Source organism: Peromyscus maniculatus, chromosome 15 (assembly GCF_049852395.1).
Source record: "Peromyscus maniculatus bairdii isolate BWxNUB_F1_BW_parent chromosome 15, HU_Pman_BW_mat_3.1, whole genome shotgun sequence".
NCBI lineage: Eukaryota > Metazoa > Chordata > Mammalia > Rodentia > Cricetidae > Peromyscus > Peromyscus maniculatus.
Window position 1 is genome coordinate 79,878,120 of NC_134866.1, and position 6,192 is coordinate 79,884,311.

Genomic DNA, 6,192 nt, shown 5'->3' on the forward strand with positions numbered 1-6,192 from the left:
GTCTTATTCAAAAAGAAACACAGAACCAATGCAAAGATGAAAGCCAATGCTGTGGATATCACTGTATAAATAAAATGATGACTGGCCAGTAGCCAGGCAGGAAGTATAGGCAGGGCAAGCAGAGAAGAGAATTCTGGGAAGTGGAAGGCTGAGGCAGAGAGACACTGCCAGCCGCCGCCATGATAAGCAGCATGTGAAGATGCCGGTAAGCCACAAGCCATGTGGCAAGGTATAGATTTATAGAAAAGGATTAAAATAAGATATAAGAATATTTAGCAAGAAGCCTGCCATGGCCATACAATCTGTAAGCAATATACGTCTCTGTGTTTACTCGGTTGGGGTTGGGTTTGAGCTGCTGTGGGACTGGTGGGTTAGAGAGATTTGTCCTGACTGTGGGCCAGGCAGGACCAGAAAAACTCTAGCTACACCACACACTTCACCAAGCACCCGAGCCCTTGTGACATGGCTGACTATGCCCTCCCACTGAAATATCTCCAGTCTCTACCCTCTACCAGAAGGTCAAAGGTTGCAAGACATGGAGGTTGAAGCATGGTGGTCTCCCCATCTGTCCCCTGGTTTTAGCCTGTGGTGCTCACAGTGGTCCCAGGATAATTGTTTCCTTACCCGGTAATTTATTAGTTCATCTTGAGGCAGGGTCTTGCAGTGTAGCTGAGACTGTCCTTGATTTTGTCATTCCTTGGCTTTGGTAACTTAAGTGCTAGGATTACAGTCTTATGAGACCATGTCTGGGACCTTGTAGGTTTTGCTGTCGCCCTTAGGAAACTTGAGCAGTGAAACACAATTAGTGGCAGTGTTTTTTTGCACATATTTGCAGCTCTCAGTCGTTACTGTTTCCAGAAACTCTGCTTCCATGGATTTCTCCCTTTCTCTCTCAACTTCTCAAACAGGTACCATGGTTCTCTTTAGCTGGACAGGCATCGCCATCCATTTGGTATCAAATGCATGAATACACATATTCTTAAAACATTTTTAGTGAACATTTTGTGTGTGTGTGGGGGGGGTGGTGGTGGTAGGGGTGGTGGTGGTGTAGTGTACATGTGGAAGTCAGAGGACAACTTTGGAGATTTGGTTCTCTCCTTCCCTGACGTGAATCCTGGTGATCAAACCCAGATCATCATCAGGGTTGGTGCAAGTGCAGAGTTTTTACCCGCCAAGCCTTCTCTCTGGCTCTAATAGAGTAATTTTACTAACTGGCTGAGGGTGTAGTTCAGCAGAAGATCACTTGCCTGTGTCTGGGTGTGTACATCTGCACACTTGTGTGCAAGCCCCCCCCATACACCATGCACACAAACACTCTGTACATGCATTTGTACAATTAAATATACTTATCTTGAAATTGCTTCTAGATTTTGAGTAGTAGTGAAAAAATCTTCCCCTCTTTAATCTCAAGCCATTTGCTCACATTTCCTTACGGTATTTGAAGAGCCATGGTTTACCTTTCAATCACCAGTCCATTTGGGTTTATTGAATGTGTAGTGTGCAAAATGTATCTAATTTTTACCTCTTGCATTTTGCTTTCCAGTAAATCCCCTCAATGCCTGTTATATTTTCTCGCTGATTTGACATGTCTCTACATACTGCAACCCACATTTCCATGTGTGGTGAGTCCATGTCTCCATCTCTATCTGTCCCATCGGTTTCCTTATTCATGCCAATTTCATACTATTTTTAACTATAGATGTTTTACTACTTACGGACTTACTTCTTGTATTCCCCACATAATTTTATTCCTTGAGTATTCTTCTGTGATTGTTATGAACCTTGTAATAAATTTGCTTTCTGACAGAGGATAATCATGGATGTACCTTACTTATACCATGATTTTGTTACTTAAAAGGCTTTTGTGGGGACTGATGCCCGAACATGGTACATCATTGTATTTCTTCACCGTGCTTTTAGGACTATAGGATGGCTTTGTTGTTTTCTTCATGCTGGTCTTGGGCATTTTAAAAACTAAGTTTGTACCTTGATACTTCATTTTACATTTCAGTGTCACAAATGGATACATTTTCTTCCATCTGAGCTGCTTTCCATTTATGGGTGATAAACCCTAATTATCAGTTCTGTAATCTGCTATTTTACTAGTTAGTTTTTTCATATATCTTTTGGAATTTTACAGATAGAAAAGAATGACAGCTTCCTAGGTACTGTATTTTGGTAACTTTAGAAAAAACTATGGCTGCCCCATGATAATCTCCTGGGCAGTAGGATCCAGTGAGAAGATCTCTCAACCAAGTTATTTTTTCTCATGTTTTAGCATTTCTTATTATGAGACTTTGATTTTAGTTCTAAACCAACCTTTAAAAGAGATTTTAAAATATAATGTTTTATTGCCTGTTTTAGTCCGTGACACTATAACCAAATACCATAAACCGGTGGCTTAGGTACAACAGATATTAATTGTTCTCATTTATAGAGACGGGGCAGTCTCAGATCAGGGCTGTGTCTTCTTATGGTAGAAGAGCCAGATAGTCCTCTGGGCTGCTTTAATTTGGACACTAATCCTATTCATAAGGAAATGTCCTCAGGATCTGAGCTATCTGCACAGGTCCCTACACATTCAATAAACCCAAATGGACTGGCGATTGATGATGGGATCTCAAGCTGTATGTCTTGGATGGATGTAAATGTTCAGACCAGATCTGTCTTCAAACACTCACATATACATACTTATACCTGCCATATGTATGCACACACTTGCACACACACATTCACATGTGCACACATTCCCTTTCTCACACACACAGTCACACATGCATATGCTCTCACACACACGTGTACATATATACATATTCTCTCTCACATACTCTCTCTCTCACATTCTCTCTCTCTCATTTTCCTTTTGAGAAATAGTATATCTTCCAGCTGGATGTGTTTTTTTTCCTAATAAGGTTGCTGATGTAGTTAGTGCAGCTGTCTGAAGATAACTCAAACTCTTTGTCTATCATTGGCCAAAGCAGAGATCACAACCCCTCCATTTTTTTTTTTAATGTTCTTGACATTTGAAATGCGGTTCTTGTGCCTTCTCTTCCCACAGCCGTCCTTTGGCACCAGGTGGAAGGCTGCCATCCCACTCTACCTTCCAGGGAAACAGGGCAGGGCTGTCGGCTGGCTGAGGGAGGGGCAGCGATTAGAGCCCCCATTTCCCAAGTCTAAATGCTCGTCCTTTCCAAGGCACTGGAATGCCCGCAAGCCCTTCGGTTGCTATTAAAACCCATTTCTCCCCAGCCCTTAGAGGAGCCAGCGCTGCACATCCCTTATTATAATAGACCTTCATCTGCATGAAACCCGTGATTTTGTTCCCTTCCAGCTTTCCCTTCGGCAGGTTAAATAGCCCTGATTCTGCTGCGTGTAGAGCTCATCTTTCAACTCCTTTGTCAGTTTTAACAAAGAGGTTGTGACTCCTGGGTTCCTGCTCAACAGAGCACTTCCTCATTATTTTGTAACCTTTATCCCTCCTTCCAGGGAGAGTTAAATAAAGCCTGTGGATTTTTGATATGAACGTCTGGCAGACCCGTGTGCACTGGGAAGGTTCCAGTGGGGCCCGCTGATGAAAGCCTCGCTCCAACTGTGGAGTGCTCATTCACGGCACATGAAAGCCAGGGGCCCCTCGGCTGGTCCCGGGACCCACCAACGGGAACAGTGCCCACGTGAAGGTTCAGATTCCGGGACAAGTCTGATTTTGGCAGGAAGAGATATGTAGTAATGAGAATGGATACGGGGGAAACCGCCGGCTAATTACTTCAGGTGAACAATTCTTTTCTGAAAAGGTCCTGTTCATGTGTGAAAATTACCCCTGACCTAGAATTTCATTACCGCACCTGAGCCAGCCTGGAAAATGGAAAAAATTAAATGCCATAAAATACAAGTGATAAAAGGGAAAATAAACCTCAAGAGTTAGCAGCCACAGTGTTCCGGATGCTAAAACACGAAGCATGCCCAGCACACTCGGTGGCCTTTTAAAAATGACACCAGATGCCACATCTCTTCTGTCATCCCGCAGTTCTCCCTCGACAAGGATCTCTTTGTGTCCCTAAAGAAGGGCCAGGTCTGGAGGACTCGAAGGCCCTTTCCCTTTCCTATCAAGCAAATCGCTCACTCTTCTCTTTCAGGGAGTGATTCAGGGCTAATGTCACCGTTCTTTAGAATGGTTTTTTTGATTAGTATTGATCCTGAGTCAGAGACATGGGTTCACATCAACCTCTCCAGGGAGCATCTTGCATGCACTCAAGTGGACAACAAGATCCCTCTGCTGCTGAGCCCTGAGCCCTTCCTGGGTTACCTGGGAAATGCTCGAAACACTGGCCTTTGAGAAAAAATACCTCTTGGAGGTCAGCACGGCCAGATCCTGAGGAAACAAGTGGTAGGTGGGATGAGGAACTGCTTTTACAAAAACGTGCTTCCAGCTGTGAAGAACTCAGAGCTCATGCTTTGTGTGTGAAACATCTGGGTGGGGAGGACTTTTCAGAAGGGAGGGATATGGTGAATGATGAAATTGAGTGGAGGAACAGTAGTGTGTTAGTGATCCCTCCCTAGACTATAGGAGGGTTTTCATTTGCTCCCCACCCCTCATTTTAGAAGTTTCACCAAGTGGTAGAGATCTCTAGCTTCACTGCTCACATTAGCCCAAGCTGCCTTCATTTCTGGTATAAACACCAACTCCCCAGCTGTTCTGATCATGGCCAGCTCATCAGTGGGACCAGCCACACGTGGGCATTACATCTGCATCGTGGTCCAATCTTCCACATGCATGGAGGGGCTTTTCTGCTTCATTTTCCAACGATGATAAAGATGATGGGTTAATCTTTTCTTCCTTTGTTCTCATACTACAGAATAGACACCAGTCACACCCCGGCAGTTTAATGTGGCGATCCTAACAGAGGCTGGGGGTGTCTTCTGTTTTATTGGAAGTAATTAATGATCTGCAGCAACTCAGGTTGTTCAGTCCATCAAGCAGTCAAAAGAAAAAGGAAGGGAAAGGAAAGGGTTAATCATGTGTGGCCAAGCTGCAGCAGCACTTGTTCCTTTGGCTGTCTGGGTGTTTCTTGCTTTCAGTTCTGTCAGTCCACAGGGACCTGTGTATCTGATGTCTTGAGTGGGTCATGACGTGGGCCCTTCAGATCCACCATTTGCCTTGGCATCCAGATGGTCAGGTGACCTTTGGAGTACATTGTCTATACTGCATTTACCATCCCTGCCTGTAGCTAGAGTTTTTCTGGTCCTTCCTGGCCTACAGTCAGGACAAATCTCTCTAACCCTCTAGTCCTGCAGCAGCTCAGACCCAACCAAGTAAACACAGAGACTTATATTGCTTACAGACTGTATGGTCGTGGCAGGCTTCTTGCTAACTGTCCTTATATCTTATTTTAATCCATTTCTATAAATCCATCCTTGCCATGTGGCTTGTGGCTTACCGGCATCTTCACATGCTGCTTGTCATGGCGGAGGCTGGCAGTGTCTCTCTCCCTCAGCCTTCCACTTACCAGAATTCTCCTCTCCTTGTCCCGCCTACTTCCTGCCTGGCCACTGGCCAATCAGTGTATTATTTATTGACCAATCAGAGCAATTTGACATACAGACCATCCCACAGCACCTGTCTGTCTCTCAGGGGCATCTAGTGATTTCTGGCAAGATTAAGATTGTGATGACATGAAGGTGGCCACTGCCGGAGCACCCAGCTGTGGGGTGGCATCCTCTGGTGCTCAAGGGGCAAATGGGCATGAGCTTTATTTATTTTTCCCGGGTGCCTCCCTTCTAGTCTTTCTCCACCTAGGTCAATGATTCTCAACCTTCCCAATGCTGTAACCCTTTAAAACAGTTGTGGTGACCCCCAACCATAAAATCATTTTTGTTGCTACTTCATAACTGTGATTTTGATACTATTATTACCATCATAATGGTAAATATCTGTTTTTTTTTTTTCTGATGGTCATAGGCAACCTCTGTAAAAAAGTCATTTGGCTGCAAAGGGGTTGCAGCCCACAGGTTGAGAACCACTGATCTAGGCAAAGACTGAGACTATAAAAAATCACCAGCATGTTTCTGTGTGTGTGTGTGTGCCTGTATTTAATCATTCTTCTCCATTTTGTTACTGAGGAAGAGTCTTGCAGGCAAGCCCACAGCACGTGGTTATGGTCAGCCTTGCTAGTCCCCTCACTCTGGATCCCATCT